Below are 19678 nucleotides of genomic sequence, written 5' to 3'. Positions count from 1 at the left end.
ATTCATTCACCAGTGGACCAACTATAACCCCCCCCCCACACGCACACACGTACATTACTTTCGAATTTAGGTTAATTTTTTTTTATAAAGAAGGTGTATCAACTTTTTTTTTATGGCTAGCCGGTTCTTTTAGTAAGTAGTAGATGTAAAATTTTTCATAGAATTCAGATATGCAATCGGTTTTTTTGTAGACCTCTTATTTTTTAAGTAATTTAAGTTTTTTAAAAAAATAATTAAGTCGGTTTTAAGGTACTAAAACGCAACAAAATAAAAGAAGAAAATGGCCAGTAAGAACAAAAATAGTAAGATCTTTAATTTGACACCTTACTTTTAAAATTCTGTTGAGTAATTATTGAAAAAATCTATTTTTTTAACCTCGGTTTAATAAAAACTTTAGACCTAAATATTTTCTCAAACAGACATAAAAAACATGGGTTCATATATACCTTTAGAATCAGAAAAATATTACGAATCCATTGTAAGCAAAATTGAAAAAAAGTAAAAAAATATAAAAATGGCCAATTGTATTTTTTGTTCTGGCAACACTATCGTCTTCCCTTTTTTACCCCCTCTTTACCCCCTCTATACCCCCTTCCCATTTTTATACCCAATTCAAAAGTTAAGACGTTGCCTGTACAATATAATATGATATTTTCATATAATTCCTTTTATTGTAGTTTATATACTATATTGTAAACTTTTTTTTTCAATTTTGCTTAAAATGGATTCGTAATATTTTTCTGATTCTAAAGGTATATATGAACCCATATTTTTTACTTGTGAAATGATAAAATTGAGTTCAAAGTTTTTATTCTCGTGGGTTTAAAAAAATCGATTTTTTCAATAATTACCTGACAGAATTGAAAAAGTAAGGTGTCAAATTAAAGATCTTACTATTTTTGTTCATAATGGCCATTTTCTTTCTTTTTTTTGTTGCATTTTAGTACCTTAAAATCGACTTAATTTTTTTTTTTAAACTTAAATTACTTAAAAAATAAGAGGTCTACAAAAAAACCGATTGCATATCTGAATTCTATGAAAAATTTTACATCTACTACTTACTAAAAGGACCGGCTAGCTATAAAAAAAAAGTTGATACAACTTCTTTAAGAGAAAGGTTTTCAAAGGAAAAATTATCCAATGGTATAAATTTTTTAATATTGTTAGGTTTTTTGTTGGTTCATTTTCAATATAGTGTAATCCACCATATTTTGGGTTATGCAATTTTGTTATATATAAAATCGAAGTAACAACAAGGTGGGTAGGTTTTCACTTGTTTCTTACTTTAGGTCAGGTTAGATTAGGTTATATTGTGTACATGGGAGCTCCGCAAGAATAAGGCATAGGAAATAACTAACAACCCTACTTATTTTCAATTAGTTTTTAAAATAAGAGAGATGGGGAGGATTTCCGTACTCGATAGACATTTTTAAAACATTTTTTTGTCTAAAGCCTTAAAATCTAGCAAATGTATCAGTTTTTAGGTCCAGTATCTTGGGGAGTTTTTTTTTTAAATCTAAAATGGACAAGAGAGAAATTTTTATAAACCATTATGATTTTTTGAGTAAACTAAATCACTAAAATAATTTTAATTATGTAACCTTTGTGTATTATTTTTTACATTTTAGCTTCGAAACCTATAAATATCCGCAGAATTAAAATTGGTTTTTAGCCATAGTGAAAAATTATGTATTGTATCGTATTACAGACAATTTTCAACGAATATTAAAAGAAAATTCATAAGATTAATGAAAGTTTGGTTGACCATTTCCTTTAGCTCTCCGCGCCTACCATTTGATGTTACATCCGCGGAAGGCTGTCTATATTACGATGCGATAAATAACTGCTCCAATGTACCATATTACCCATTTGTTATACATGTCCCAAGTTTTGTTTAATTGGCCATTTTATAGAGGACATTAATCTTTCCAGTCTTTCAAGCACAATTAATAATATGCTGAAACAGATGCTATTTACCATGTTTTATCATCCTTTATATTTATGAGCGTAGATGATATATGATTTAAGTCTGACTGTACGTCCCATCTTCATCACCATCAGGGACTTTTTCACGTTATATTATTACTAGCGGCTTCACCCCCAGCCTCTAGGGGCTATGCCCCAAGAGGTTTGATCAAACAATTTTTCGTATTTTAGATTTTTAAAAAAATTTCTTTGGGGGGGGAGTAGTCAACCCCACTATTTTAATTTTAGTTTAAAAAAGAACAATTTTTTTTGGTGGAGTTTCATTTTTTGGAGGTTGGGGGTGTCCCCCCCCCCTCCCAAAGAAAATAGTTATAAACCTTCCCGGGACCTATGAGAAGCTACCCTGTAAAGGAGAACCCGATCGGTTCAGCGGTTAGCGAGATCCTTCGCTACAAACAGACAGACAAACAAACAGACATCGTTCTACTTTTTATTATAGAAAACTAAGATTTATGAGAAAAACCTAAAGATAACCGGATATTGAAGTAGCGAAAAAAATTCTTCATAAAGATCGGCTGCCGTTTACTTGCCGACTGCCAGCTGCAGCGGCTGGCCCAATCCTTAACAGAACATATCCTTCTTATACAATTGTTGCACTACTTATAAAAATGATCAAAGACAAATTATTTGAAAAAGTTTGGTAACCAATTTATTGTGTGCGTATATTTTGTATTGTCTTAAAATATTTTTGTACAATTTGAAAGAAAAATATTTTCATAAATAATCGATTCTTTAAACCATAAACAAAATTGAATAATGCATAGAAAGGGTAAAAAAATACATCATACATTAAGAGTATATAAACACTATATTTATTTTGGACAACCTTTATCTGACTGTCCTAACTGTGTGTCTGTTTTGAGTCAAGACATCCAAGTCTAACTTTTTTGTCGCTTATATGACAAAGTAGCAGTAGGAACCAGTTTTAATTCTTTAGTTATGACAGTGTTGGGATGGGATTCGAACCTCAAAACCTATTAAACAACGAGCGGATGCACTACGTCTTATGCCACACAACGGATATGGATTGTGGAATTTGAGGAATCTTTGTAAATTAAATTATGTTCTGGCAACACACAGAACTAAGAGTAACATATCCCTTGATCCCTGTAATTAAATTATGTACTGGCAACACACAGAACTAATAGTAACATATTCCTTGATCCCTGTAAACTAAATTATATACTGGCAACACACAGAACTAAGAGTAACATATCTGTTGATCCCTGAAATTACATTATATACTGGCAACACACAGAACTAAGAGTAACATATCCCCTGATCCCTGAAATTAAATTATATACTGGCAACACACAGAACGTAACAAATCTCTTGATCCCTGAAATTAAATTATATACTGGCAACACACAGAACTAAGAGTAACATATTCCTTGATCCCTGTAAACTAAATTATATACTGGCAACACACAGAACTAAGAGTAACATATCTCTTGATCTCTGTAAATTAAATTATATACTGGCAACATACAGAACTAAGAGTAGAATATCTCTTGATTCCTGTAATTAAATTATGTACTAGTAACACACAGAACTAAGAGTAACATATCCCTTGATCCCTGAAATTAAATTATATACTGGCAACACACAGAACTAAGAGTAACATATCCCTTGATCCCTGAAATTAAATTATATACTGGCAACACACAGAACTAAGAGTAACATATCTCTTGATCTCTGTAAATTAAATTATATACTGGCAACACACAGAACTAAGAGTAACATATCTCTTGATCGCTGTAAATTAAATTATATACTGGCAACACACAGAACTAAGAGTAACATATCTCCTGATCTCTGTAAATTAAATTATATACTGGCAACACACAGAACTAAGAGTAACATATCTCTTGATCTCTGTAAATTAAATTATATACTGGCAACACACAGAACTAAGAGTAACATATCTCTTGATCTCTGTAAATTAAATTATATACTGGCAACACACAAAACCAAGAGTAACATATCTCTTGATCTCTGTAAATTAAATTATATACTGGCAACACACAGAACTAAGAGTAACATATCTCTTGATCTCTGTAAATTAAATTATATACTGGCAACACACAGAACTAAGAGTAACATATTCCTTGATCCCTGTAAACTAAATTATATTCTGGCAACACACATAACTAAGAGTAACATATGCCTTGATCCCTCAAATTAAATTATGTACTGGTAACACACAGAACTAAGAGTAACATATCCCTTGCTCCCTGTAAATTAATTATGTACTAGCAACATACAGAACTATCCTTTCATCCCTGTAAATCAAATTATGTACTAGCAACACACAGAACATGTATGTCACACACTGCCTCATTGCAATCTAGAAACTTTTACATACCACCTAAAATACACCCTATAAACCGAATCGAATAGACCAAAACGCAAGTTTTAAATGTACAACTAAATTAACACATATCATACTGCTTCTAAAATATTTTGTTTGATAAAATTATTCTGAAAAAAAACGCTTTGTTAATAATATTTATGAAATCATAAAAAAATTAAGATATTGGCTAAGTATTTGACTAAAAATGTTAAATTAAAAACCACTTAAAGGTAAAATATCTCTAATTATATCTTTAACAAATTAAAAATTTTTGTACGAAATTTTACAACTGAATGTATAATTTAATGCAAGGATAAAATAATTGTATAATCCAACTATAGAATTACTTTTGTGGAAATGAATTGTAGGAGAAAAGTTTGGTCCAACCAATCAAGATTTAATATAGTACATATAATTTTGAAGCCAACAAATGGGAGTACGTGTTTGGGCATCAGTATAATTCATAGCCCAATTTAAAATAATATAAATTAACCCACGACCATGGCTCCACGCGTGGCGCATCCACTCGTTGTTGTGAAGGTGATAGGTTCGAATCACGGCTGAACACCGCGTCATAACTAAAGAGTTAAAAATGGTTCCTACTGCTACTATGTCAAGTGCGTGACATTATTAGTTAGAGCAGGGGAAATACCTTGGCCCAAAGCAGGCGCAACTCATTACAATGCACAGTTAGGACTTCTCATACAAAGTTCGTGCAACCAAAGAGTTGGCTGTCTGATGGGTGTTATTTAACCTAATACCCCAGGTGTTAGGACAGAAAAGGAAACATTTGGCTCCCCTTAGTTTTCCTTGGTTGTTGGACCTGGTGTTGGAGTGTCATGGACAGCATCCCCGCCCATATGAGGTAATAGCCCAATTTTCGTTGTCCCCCTGGGGACATGTAAAAATGTGTTGATTGTATTAAAGCTTGCCGTGATGTATGTTCACACACAGAACGATGACAGGCAAATTAAGGATCATATTTTGTACAGATGATTTTTGTACAAAATAGGTTTTCCTCTATTTTTACATATATTCTAAAAGGTTTATTTACTGGAATTTACGAAAAAAAAGCATATTTTTAAAACTTCACTTTTATTCAACTTTTAGAAGAAATATCTTTGTAATATTTGCCCGTGTATTTTAAAACCTGTGTACATTCTCTGACTATAGATTAACTGTGACCCAGAGAACAAGAATGTGTCCACAGTAAACACAGTTTAATTCAAGTGGAGTCAAGAATAATACAATCTTTACATCTTATCATCTTTACATCTTTAAAAGTAATAGGCTGGGCATGTGTGTGTTTATGTGTGTGTAAGAGTGTGTGTGTGTGAGCGTGTGTGTTAATTTGTGTACATTAAGTGCGTATAAAGCTGTAATTTTCAGGGAATATATTTTTATGTTTCTCAGGAATGTCTTTTATAAGTAAGGAACCATAAGTAGCTTGATATGCGTTGGTTTGTTCCATGGAAAGCTTGATATTCGGCAAGTTTTAGGCTATTTAGGTAAGAAGGAAGGTAGTTCAAAAGGTAATTATGATTATACTATCCTATTTTAGTTTTAGGGTTAACGTTACCCCCAAGGATTGCTACTTAGGTAAAAAGAATAGTTTTTAAAATAGTTAAATTGTTTTTTTGTTGGAAAAAAAGTGTATTGTGTCAAAAATGGTTAAAAAAAGACAAATAAAAAAGCCATCTGCCAATGGATATATCATTACTTGAATGTTACACCAGATTTTTATATTCTCTAATTAAGTGAAACTCACAGCGGATTAAAATAAAAATACTCCCCCCTTTCGCTCCCTTTACTTCACTTTACCTCCCCTCCTATTGGATGAACGAACTGACCAACAAAAAACTAAACCACGTATATTCCATATCCATTCATCTAAAATTGTTAATACATAAAAAAAAAACAATGATTCAGAGGGTGGGGGGTATAGATAGGATATTGCTGTGTTTATTAATTTACAACCCCTCTTTCTCCAAAATGATAAAATTTCACACTCCAATTTAAATCAATCAATTATTCTTTTATGCTTCTGATGAATGTTAACTGTGAAATTATAATATTATGAGTATGTATGTATTAGGGCCTTGAATTACTAAATCTAAATTGTTAACAAACAATTTCATTCATATACACGAGTTTACCCTTTACCCAACTATCTTAATATTTAAAAGGGATTGGTACATTAAAGGGTATTAACTAATTATACTTTCATTTAACCAGAGAGGGAGAGGACATTGGACTGTAAATTATATTAGAAGTCAAAGTTTTATAAAAATGCTCCCTAATTAGTTGTCTAAAAAACTTTAAATCTTGATAAATTAGTTTAAACTAGCAGTGTCAAAAAATTTCAGCAATAATTTTATTTTTAACCAACAGAATATCTTCAAAAATTATGCCTTAAAAATAGTCAAACAATCCTAATCTTACTTTTAGTTTGGTTCTTTTGGGTTGGTAGCATTAAACAAAATGTGCATTTTACCGTACTTACTGCTGTGCCCCTTGTATCAGGCGAGGGAAGGTCTAATTAGATTTTTTAAAAGCCATAAAGCTTCCCTAAAATGGACAAAAAAATAATAACCTACTTACAAAAGTTTTAAATGTTTTATAAGGTTAAAAATTAGAGGGAAAAAAAGACATACTCAACAAACATTTCAATGAGTTTTCATTTATCAGAATTTAATTTATAAATCTACGATATTAATGACAAGAGTATAGTTTTCTATATAGTCAATATAAATTGTACTGTGATTATTGTCAACCAAAAAATATTACTAAATTGGATAAACTTTCAGATTTTTTTTATATTAAATATCCTATTTACAGTGTGCATTACTGCAACCAAGATAATTTAAATGAATTATTGTCGAATGCTTTGTTGAATTCAAACTTACAAATATTATACTTGCTGTTGCTAATAAAAAAATCTTAATTCAAATTTTTTCTAATAAAATCAACATAAGGGTGCACTTGTTATTTCTTATTTCATTATTAGATTAGCGCTATATAATGAAAGTACAGGATTCTTGAAGTAAACCATAATGCCGACAAAAACATTCACAAGCTCTATATTTATATAATGATATATTTTCATACATTTTTTTCGTCTCAATTATTTTCTTTTTAAATGTATATTACTAAAAAATTTCTATAGGGAATTATTTATAAGAATAGCGTTTTAAGGCATATACAGATTTGTAATAGTAAGACTTAATCGTGTTTTTCTATTTCAATCTTAGAATTTGCTTATAAGATCACTATTGTCGCTACTAGCGTCTACAGAGGCTTTGTTTTCGAAGGGGGAGAAAAATGTCAGGACCTAAAATTTTAGAGTAAATTAGCCTAAACCCAATCTTTGAAAAGCTTCCCTAAAATGGCGAACTCAAGCAAGATCTTAATAAACTGACAAAAAACCTTACTACTTTATAATCATATATGGTGAACTTTTGAGTAGGCTGTATATTTCTCACTAATAGCTGCGCACCAAGCATTAAGAGTCTCTGTATCCTAAAAAAAGCAGGTAAGTAGCATAAAACCATCTCTTGACTTAAATTTAAAAAAACTAACAACTTTACAAAATAGAATTATTAAAGAAATTCAACATTTATAGATTCTTTAATTAAATCTTTAACTATCCTGCAATGTCAATGTCTCTTAGATTTCTTTTTTAAATCCTGATTTTAAATTTAATTAAAGAAATTATCATTAAAAATTTAAATAAGTAACTATAACCACTTTTTCATAAAAGATAAATCCACAAAATTCTTGATTTATTAGAAGATTTTAAAATTTTCTCGTTTTGGTTGAATAACTTTGAAAGATTATTTGAAACTGAAGCAGAAGGGTAAGTAAAGGATAGAGGCAACTTCACCCCCCTCGAAATTTTGCCTCCACTCTCCTTAGGACATCACACCCCTCCTGACTAGCTGCCTGATGGCTCTGCTTTACTCGGAGGTCTTGCATAACCACACACATTCTTTTAAAATAAAACTATCATATGCCTGAAAAATAGTTTTTTGGCTTGTTGGAAAAGTTAGAGGCAAAATGGATATTTTCTGCTAAAGTATCTATCACTGAGAAAGGAAACAAATTTTAGATATATTGCATTTTTTGTTTTTGTAAAAACACCCCTATAGTTTGAAAGGGAAGGGTTGGACAATGTGTGTGTGTGTGTGGTTCCGTGTGTTTTCCCGCCAAAACTCCGCTGGGTGTTGATAAAAAAGCGCGGGAAAGTGTTGAAAAGTAGTAAGTACGGCACGTGTGTGTGGTCGGGGAGTGGAGAGAAAAATGGTGGAAATAAATAGCTGTGGTTTCCTCTTTTCCAGTGATGAAAAGGTTGCAAAAAATAATGCGAAATATGAAGAAAAAAAAAAAAGAGAGAGAGAGGGAGAGAGTGCGAAAAAAAATTAACGAAACAAAAGAAAAAGGAAGTGAGAAGGAAAAGAGAAAATAAAAAATGAAAACACATTTTTGCAATAATCAATTAATGTTTTTTTTCGGCGGTGCTATTCTAGAATTATTTTTATTGTTCGATTGGTTAGACGGCGTTTTTCAGTGTTTGACGTACGCACTAGCATAGCAAATAAAATTGGCTTAAATTTTTTTGTTTTGTCTATTTTAAAGTATTTTCTGATCCTAATCATAGTTTTCAATTTTTATATTCGAGATAGATTACGTTGCTTGGTAATAAAATGCTTCCCAAAATGGTAAAAACTTTGGGATTCTGCATTCCTGGCGGCCGCAGGAAACCACTAAATTTCATCCATCCATTATGCCTTTTTATGCTCCAAACACAAAGTAACATTAATAGCAAGCTTTTAAATTATAATTACACTAAGACTTTAGGTTGTCTAAACATATCATACATTTACTGAATATGTTAATAAGTTTTTTTCTATTTCAATTATGTATTTTTTTATCAATAAAATATTGTCTTATTTGTGCTGTGTATGGATATCATTATATTTTTTTTAAAAGTAGTTTTAATATAAGAAAGATTATTTGGTAAATTGAAAGGTTTCGTGTTTTTTTCCTTTTCCTTTTTTTGGCATTTCAGTGTGTATAGAAACAAGGATGACAAAATTCATTTTTTACAAGTTATAATAAGATATTGGTATTACAGTTAATCAAAAGGATGTGTGTGTGCCTGTCTGCAAGCTAAAAATTAAGAATTGCATATAATTGATAATTTCCATTGATGGCAATCAAGTTCAGGCTCAGATTTTGTATCCTCTACATTTTTACAAGTTTTATAAATATTTTTTAAAAGATTTGTCTATTAAATCGTAAAAAAGTAGAATTATGACTTAAATATTAATAAATTTTTGCCCAATAACAAAATAGTTTTTGATGCTATTTGATTTGCAGATAACTTTACCCTGGCTATATAAAATATTATATAGATACAGGGATCATGGGGATAAGACAATGGACGAAAAATTTATGCTAACCCCAATTATGATAAACAAAACAACCACATCTGTGAATTAAAATCATTATCGAAAGTTTGACCCAATTAATGAAGATCCAATATAAGTTCCCAATGTTTCAAGCCTCGACAAATAAGAGAACCTGCTAGTAAACCTTTGTTTATCAGTATAATATTGACTCCAATGTCCCCTCCCGCTGCAAAGATGTACACAAATTGGTAAAAGTTTTATGTGCAACGGAATATTAAAAATATCGGCTATACAAACTATTTTAGGGATTTGTACTTTTTGTAAGGTACACTGTTTTTCCTTGTACAGCTAAATCGTACCCTAATGTACCTTTATTAGCTTTTTGTTAGATTATAATTTCATTTTGGAAATGTTATTATATATAACTATTTTCAAGTCAAATTATTTTCCTAGTGTTCTTAAGGTTTAATTGGTTCTATTCTGTGAAGGCGTAGTTACTCTATAACTAGAATATTTACTTATAAAACCCACTCTACAGAGTTGTAAGGTAGGTAGGTAGGTAAACTTAAGATGGATTGATAGAAAAATGGATAAGTAAAAATAGGATGGATAGAAGCTTTGAAAATATGTAGATGAATAGGTACTAAAATTAGATACCCGCGACCGTGTCTCAACACGTAGCGCATCCGCTCGTCGACGGAAAGGTGATAGGTTCGAATCTCGGTCCGACACCGTGTCATAACTAAAGACGTTAATAATGGTTCCCACTGCTACTACGTCAGATGCGCGACGTAAAAAGTTAGAGTGGGGGGAATGCCTTGGCCCAAAACAGGCGCAACTCGCTACCATGCACAGTTGGGACTTCTCAGTCTAAGGTCGTGCATCTCAGAGAGTTGGTTGTCTGATGGGTAAATGGACGCTTTACGCCGCAATCATAAGTATTGTATGTATGTTCCAAGGTGCTTAGAGTTAGGTCTAGTACCCAAAGCGACACCTAGCCCCCTTGAGTCTTAACTTAACCTGTCTTACTAAAATTAGATAGATGAACAAACAAAAACGAAGGAAAGCATGATAGATATATAAAATTAGTTATAGTCTGAAAAGCTAGCCATAAAACCTATATAACTATAATTAAAAATTTAACACATTAGGTAGATAGACACAGACAGATGGATACTGTATATACATAGAAAGATAGATTGGCACAAAGATAGATAGATAGATAAAATAAGTTGTAAGTTGAAAAGCCGGCTGTGAAACCTATAAATAGGATAAGAAAAATGATATACACCAAGTAGATAAGTAGATAGATATTCTAGATAGATAAATACAAAAAATATAGATAGGTAAAATGAGTTGTAATTTGAAAAGCCGACTGTGAAACCTATAAATAGGATTAGAAAGCTGTTTACAAGGATTTAGGTTTTTGGTTTACCATTAATCAAGGTTCTTTGTATAAGGTTTGGTAAAACAAAAGCTTTTCTATAATTAGGGCCGGTCCATGCTTGTTCATAAAACTTCGAATGATTAATTTATTCATGTTAATTTTCAAACTTGTTACGATGGTTTATGGTAGCAGCTTTTAGCTTAATAAAAATGACGTCATACAATACAATTGACCAATGATAGGCCAGTATACATTTAACCATAGGTCAATTACAATGTATACGGAGCTGGATCTTTAAATCATTTCAATGGTGCGCTAAATCGGGGATCGCCATTGAAATGATTTAAAGATCCAGCTCAGGCCTTTCATTTATCATTTGTATTGTATGACATGACGTCATTTTTTATAAGCACTATATGCTGCTTCTGGTATCTGTAACAGTATGAAACTGCGAAGCTACTCTATAAGAAGCTAAATGAAACAAACTTTAAATACTATTCAATTTATGTCCAACAAAAAATGTATATCGGAAAATAATTTCAATTAAGGAACCTAAACTTATTTTCCAGCTTGTATGTTATATATCCTCTGTTATAGCCTTACAAAACGTTTAAAGCTGTAATTGGGAAGTTGTTTCAATTTATTTATGTAAATACTTTACATATAGATGCTATAAGTATGGAAGAAACTATAGTTGGATTATAAGTTGTTTATTTTTAACGTCTAAAATATCCTCTAAACGGCCTTGATATCCGTAGGGTTTACGCTATTTTTATTTATGATAGATTAATCATCCATGGAAAGTTGGCACTGAATAATGTCTCCTCCCCCCTCTTAGGACAGATTAAAAGCTGGATAGATAGGTAGATAGATAGGAAAATAGATAGATAGTCAGATAGATATGTAAATAGATATGTAGATAAGGAGTGGGGACAAAACACCTAATTTAAAAATACCTAATTTAAAAATGCCTAATTATATAAATGTCTAATGTGACAAAACACCTAATTTATAAATACCTAATTTAAAAATGTCTAATTTAAAAATACCTAATTTTAAAAATGCCTAATGTGACAAAACACCTAACTTTAAAAATGCCTAATTTTATAAACCCCTAACTATAAATACCTAAGTTTAAAAATACCTAATTTTAAAAACCTAATCTAAAAAAAAACTAATTTTAAGTATATCTTAAAACTGTTGTTAAATATATTAAACCGGCGGCTACGCCAACTAGAGGCCTCTAGGGGCGATTGCAGTGCGGAGGGGAATTCAATTAAGTCTTTGGGGGGAGGGGGGGGGGGATTGAGGGTTCATGACCCCCCCCCCTCCAGAATTTAAAAGGTTGAAAGACAAGGAAACAAATGAATTTTAATTTTTTTGGTTTCTTCCCTAACCTAAGTAGCCGTAGCATCCCTTTTTTCTTGGGGGGTGATAGTTAATCATCCCCCATTTTTGTTCTAGTTTGATAAAGAAAGATTGAAGAAATATTAAAAAACGGAGAGGGGGGGATTTTTTCAAAGGGTGATTTCTTATTGGAAGGTGTTGGTAACCTCCCCAAAACCTTCCAATGACATACGGGAAGCTTCATTGTAAAAATGCAGGGGCGTCCAAGCTTTTTTTTAAAGGGGAGAGGTAATTCATTTTTTTGGGGGGTAAAATGGCGCGCAAAGCGTGCCACAAACTTTTCCCCCCCCCTCCAAAATTTTTACCCCGGGGGTAAAATTAGCTTGGGGGGGGTAATTACCCCCCCCCCTGAAATATGTTGGCAGGGGTAAATTTTATTTACCCCCCCTCCCCAAAATTTACCCTTGGGGTAAAATTTCTGGTGGGGGGTAATTTAAGTTTTATTAAATATTTAGTATTAAAAATGCGCGCGAAGCGCACAAACATTTTTTTTGTTAGAGATTTTTTATTTGGGGGGGGGGGGTATTTACCCCCCCCCAAAATTGATTGTGTGGGGTAAATACCCCCTTCTAAATGGTTGGGGTAAATTTTAAATGAGGGGGGTAAAATGAAAAAAAATTCGTTTGGGGGGGGAAATCCCCACTTTACCCCCCCCCCTTGGACATCTATGTAAAAATGAACCATATTAGTTCATCGACTAGCAAGATCCTTTAGCAATAACAATCAGCCAATTGGATTAATGTTATCAAAATTTTAGGTATTTTAGTAAAAATATTTGATATTTTAGAATTAGGCATTTCTAAATTAGGCGTTTAGATAGTTTGAAATTAGGTATTTTTAAATTAGGCATTTTTAAAATTAGACATTTTTAAAATTAGGTATTTTTAGTTAGGCATTTTTAGTTAGGCGTTTTTAAATTAGGCATTTATAAATTAGGTGTTTTTAAATTAGGTGTTTTTAACGTAGGTGTTTTTAACATTAGGTATTTTTAAACTTAGGTGTTTTTAGTTAGGCATTTTTAGTTAGGCATTTTTAAATTAGGTGTTTTGTCCCCACTCCTGTAGATAAATAGGTAGATAGATAAGTAGACAAATAGGAAGATATGTAGATAGATAGATAAATAGATATTTAGTTCATAGCCAGAAAGATAGAAGGCTAGATAGATAGAAACTAGATAATTAAATAGATAGATAGCTAGGTAGATTAGATAGATAGATAACTAGAAGGTCATTGCTAATGAAGATTGATATAATGAAAATTGAAAAGCAAACGAAAGAAAAAACTGCTGGATGTTGGATCTTTTTTTGTGTATTCGAACAGGGATTAAGGGAGAGGACAATGGAATAAATTAAATCTTTCCTTATTTTCATTTACATTGTAGCTTATAACTTTTGAGCTGAAAAATGTATGGAGATTAATTTAAACTCTATTGTCCTATGACTACCTGGATCCAGATGATTTTTGTAGATGCACTTCTACAATTAATTGCCAGGTGTTCCAGCAATGTTGCTGGAAATAATTATACCTGACTTTGACTTGGTGACGCCCTTTTGACTACCAACTCTTTAACATTGAATCTTTAATACTTGAACTGGACAATTATCTCACACATTTTTTAGCAAAAGTAAGAAATTAAGCAATCTTTTTTTTATTTTGAAAATCTGAACTTTTTTATAACTTAAATTTATTTTAAATAATCTATATCGTAAGGCCATTAATACATTTTTAATATTTTATACTGCTAGTTAAACTGAATCAGAAACAAATTTTTACAAATTAGTTATAAAATGTTTAAACCCTTTAAACAATTATTTTATTAAGATACCCACGCCTGGAAATTTACCCTACAAAGGGGGTGTTAGGCTATTAAAACCGCCCTGGACTAAACAAAACTTTTATGAAATTTATGGAATGATCGTTTGAACCGTTTAGTAGATCTCAATTGACACATAAAAAGACGACCATATGAATATCCTATTACTTTAGTACCTAGATTTGTTATACTACCTTCAAATTACTTATTTAGTTTCATCTTTAAAGCGAACCTTTATACGGGTAGATCCGTCCGTACGTCCATCCGCCCGTAACGAATAGCTCTCGTATTAAGCATCTTGTATTTGGGCAATTTTATGATAGATTTATACAGAATACTCGTTTAGACTTCTAAATAATGATGAATACTATTTGATTGTGGGCAATTTTTTTCTGTGGATTGTGATTTACCTGTCTGTATGAACACTGGCGGGGGGGTGTGATTGGTTTCATCTTATTAGGACTAATTAACCTTGTTTGCACACTTATTAACAGGCAGGGAAGGGACATTGGTACACAAAAACTTTAATTCATTTGTGTACCTTTAGGTATGTCAATTTGCCGTCCATTGTCTTATCTTTTGAGATTCATGCTTGTTAAAACATGGAGGAACAGTCAAACGGTCCAGGGTCGGACACAGTAAGTTGCAGAGTAGATTATCATTGGAAAATACACAAGAAATATCTTACATCTATCACTTATGGAAACCTTGAAAAGAACATTTCTTATCCCCTACAGCATAATGTACAAACAGGCGGACATACAGTATGTGTAGAGTAAATGATTTCCTTATAATTATCTTAAATGGTAGCTGAGAAATTAGATACTCATTGATCAGGACGATCGTGATACAAACTGGTTTTTTGTTGAGTCCAACATGTTCAACACGGGACAACACAACTATATAGTTTGGCTTCGCTACTAAAAAAATACCCTGCATTTTCAAGTATGGATAGTAGGATATATAAGTTGAAAGCAATTTTAATGTTAAAGGGAGATTTGACATCTGCATCAAATTTTAAGGATTTTTTATAAAATTCGTTTTTTGCTTAATTCTTTATTTAAAAGCGTAAATACAATTTAAGTTCATAAATTTTGACCAATAGGATAGGTGGATTGGAAACTACCTTCGCTCTAATTGGTTGAATGATGTGCGACACTTAAGCTTCTCCAATCAGAGCGCAGATAATTTTTAATCCACTAATCACAGATATCAAAATTTATGAACTTAAATTGTATTTCCGCTTTTAGATAAAGAATTATACAAAAAACTAATTTTATAAAAAAATCCTTAAAATTTAATGCAGATTTCAAATCTTCCTCTAACATTTCCAACTTATATATCTCAATGGATAGATAGATACAAAAATATATGTATAGATAGGTACAAAAATATGAAGATTAAATAGATAGATAAAGAGATAGACAGATAGAGAGAAAGATAGAGAGATAGATAGGGAGTTAGATAAGGAGATAGATAGAGAGATAGATAGAGAGATAGATAGAGAGATAGATAGGGAGTTAGATAAGGAGGTAGATAGAGAGATAGATAGAGAGATAGATAGAGAGTTAGATAAGGAGATAGATATAGAGATAGATAGAGAGATAGATAGGGAGTTAGATAAGGAGATAGATAGAGAGATAGATAGAGAGATAGATAGAGAGTTAGATAAGGAGATAGATAGAGAGATAGATAGAGAGATAGATAGGGAGTTACATAAGGAGATAGATAGAGAGATATATAGAGAGATAGATAGAGAGTTAGATAAGGAGATAGATAGAGAGAAAGATAGAGAGTTAGATAAGGAGATAGATAGAGAGTTAGATAAGGAGATAGATAGAGAGATAGATAGATAGATAGATATTTTACAAGATATATTTTAGTGAGTGTTAATTAACTATGTTTGCACATATTAACAAAAACACTGTGCATTCTCAAAGTCACACACACATAAACACACACACACACACATATACACACATAAACACACACACACACACACATGAAGATAAACACACACTTACAAACATATGATATATGAAAAACTAGCAGCTGATCCCCGAGCATCCAGTGTCTAAGGGCATTGTATTCAGAGTGGTAAGAAATAGACAAAAAAATTGCTTAAGACCATACCAAAGCTTAAATCTAAAAAAAATAGTATAAAATCCCTCTTATTGAATTCTCTAAACATTTAAGAATAAAAAAACTTCCACGTTAAATAATAACAAAATTGTCCTTGTTAAAAGCGAAGCTTTTCTATAATTAGGGTCAGTCCGTAAGTCCGTACGTCTGGAACGGATAACTTTTTTCGTTAATTTAGGCATGTTAGAATTGTCCTATCGATTTTAAACTTTGCATGGGGATTCCTGTTGTAGTTAGGTACGATTTAGAAAGCGTAGCAACTCTATAAGCATTACCAGAATGTCCTTACGTCCATTTTAGACATGCTGATTTTGAACACTTTAACAACAATTTTTGTATTATATGATAACCCATTCATCTGATTTTTGGAATAATGATTCTTAGGACAACAAGGTAAAGATTATAATCAAATCCTAAAAATGAAAGTATGTCATTTATCTGTATTCTATATTTACGCAATTTTGCATCAAATTTTTGTACAATTTCGTTTAAACTTAAGTTCGTTTGTCCTTCCTTCTGCTTTTAGAGCTTCGCTTTTATGGATGCTGTCATCCATGTTAAAATATAAACGACTTGAAGTATTCTTTAACTATTCTGCAAAAAAGTAAATAAGGTAATAAAATATAAATTGTTTATGTGAATATGGGAACACTGAACCGGGGGGCGTGCGCAGGATATTTCCAAAGGGGTTTGTAGGGCGCCCTAGAAATTTTACACTCCCCTGAATTGTTGGAAGGTAGTTTTGAGTAGGAATAAAAAATAAATAAAACTTTCTACAGATGAGGGGGTGGGGAAACCACCAACTTACACCCCCAATCCACACGCTCCTACACTGAACATAAACACTATAAACAAAACCATAATAAAATAATAAAAATATGAATTATTACATTTTACATGCCTTCTTTTTTTTTAAAAAAAAAAGTTGCAGCTGCTCTATAATTAGAAACGGTAAGTATATCCATTTGTGTTCCTAACCTGTGAATTATGTAGATTGCCAGTAAATATTTCCGTTATTTTCATTAAATGTAAAATTGTACATTTCTTAAACATTTGAAAATGTTGAATTTAATTTGGTCACTGAACATAAAATAATTAAAGGAGTAAATACCATGTTAGATTTCAATTGACAAAGACATTTGTAAATTTTTGCCAAATATAGATAAAAAACAAAAAATACTTATATTTTGAGGCTGGTTGCCTGCTATTGCTTTTTTTTCGTCAGAAAATTGGGTATGTCTGTTATTGCTTTGTTACTTATGGATAAAATGTCCCTTTATGCCTATTTTTCGCATAGCAATAAAAATGGTTCTTGAAATATGGCTGTAAGTTGGTTTAATGTTGAAAACCTAGGTCTTTTATGTCCATAAACAGCATAGCAAGAAAAAAATGTATAATTTGATGCATAAATACTTGGTATAAGTAGTGGAGATCATTTTCGTCTGTTAGCCAATTGTTTTATGTTATTTTGTAGGGATTCAGCTGTGTTTAAATTTCCAACGCTATTACCTGATTTCAAAGACTTAATTTATACAAAATCGGGACAGGGTCACAGCCCTGAGGGCAAGGTTACATATATCTCATGTACTCTCTATTATTTTACTTCAATGTAACAAGAACAGGATAGCAGTAATTTCAGAAAGAAATAGAATTGCTCATATTTCCCCCAACACTTTTCTCAAAACTAATTTCAAATTGTTAGTAAAAAGCCTACCTGATAAGAACTACTTATATATTATAGCCGTTCCTAGGTATAAAGTTGCACAAGGATACATTCTCTAAGTCTCTAAATAGAGTATTTGAAATATAACTTCTAAACAAAAGTAACTCAAAACAAGGAATAAAACTTAGTGTGTCGACATAAACTTTATGTTATGTCAAATATAACTTCTAAACAAAAGTAACTGAAAACAAGAAAAAAAGCTTAGTGTATCGACATAAACTTTATGTTATGTCAAATATATGTCTTTTGTGAAATATCATATAATCCGGGGGTTAAAGGTTTAGGCAATGGAGAAATATTGATATAACCACAAATCTTGATATACAAAATATCCCCTTTAGTGAAATAAAGTTTTATGGTAAAAAAGTTTGGAACAAACCAATACTAATTCATTAAAAGTACTCAAATTAGACCAATGTTGTTGAAAAACATAGAATACCACAGGGGCGTCCAAGCTTTTTTTTTGGGGGGGGAAGGGTAAAATTTTTTTAAGGGGGGGGGGTAATTCGTTTTTTTTTTTTGGGGGGGGGGGTAAAATGGCGCGTGAATTCGCCGCAAACTTTTTTTTACCCCCCCAAAAATTTTTACCCCCCCTGGGGTAAAATTTTCTTGGGGGGGGGGGGGGGGGGGGGGGGGGTAATTACCCCCCCTGAAATCTGTTAGCAGGGAAATTTTGTTTACCCCCCCCAAAATTTCCTCCCGGGGTAAAATTTTTGGGGGGGTAATTAAAATTTTATTGAATATTGAGTATTAATAATGCGCGGGAAGCGCGCAAAATTTTTTTTTGTTAGAGATTTTTATTTTGGGGGGGTAAATACCCCCTCCTAAAGGGTTGGGGGTGCCTACGTCACCTCTAAGGTAGGGGTAAATTTAAAATGGGGGGGGGGTAATCCCCACTTTACCCCCCCCCCCCAACGTCTATGGACGTCTATGGAGTACCAGTGTAATTTTCTGTTGAGTTTATCTTAATTTGGAGTGTACATTAACTTATCTTATCCCTTGAGTTCCCTAATCTATACACTTTACCTCTAGGAGCAACAAATTTCATTGACATAGAAAATTACTTTATATACATATACTTTATTATAGCTGTTGTCATATAAAAATAAATTTTTAATAGTTATCAATCGCATCGGTTTTAATCCAGCAAATACTAATCGGTTTCGAAGCTATACTAGAAAAAAGAGTTAGTTCAATTTTAAGTTTTAGTGTGCAATAAAGAAAGGGAATCAGCTACTTTTAGAACAAGTTTTTGAAGATACAAATTGTTTTGTTTATTACAACACTTTGTTTACAATTACTTTGTCAACAAGTTACAGTTGGGATGTTGGATAATATCTTCCTACTTAAATGATATTCTTCGGTGGTTTCCCTCAAAGTGCCTACCTAAGCACAGCAAATAATGCCTCACAATCCTATTTTGGAATAAATTATAAATAAGGGATAGGAGCTAGTT

The sequence above is a fragment of the Acartia tonsa genome, chromosome 4, assembly GCF_053477335.1.
Source record: "Acartia tonsa isolate MP-2025a chromosome 4, ASM5347733v1, whole genome shotgun sequence".
NCBI classification, from domain to species: Eukaryota; Metazoa; Arthropoda; class Copepoda; order Calanoida; family Acartiidae; genus Acartia; species Acartia tonsa.
Note: the sequence above shows the minus strand (reverse complement) of the source record.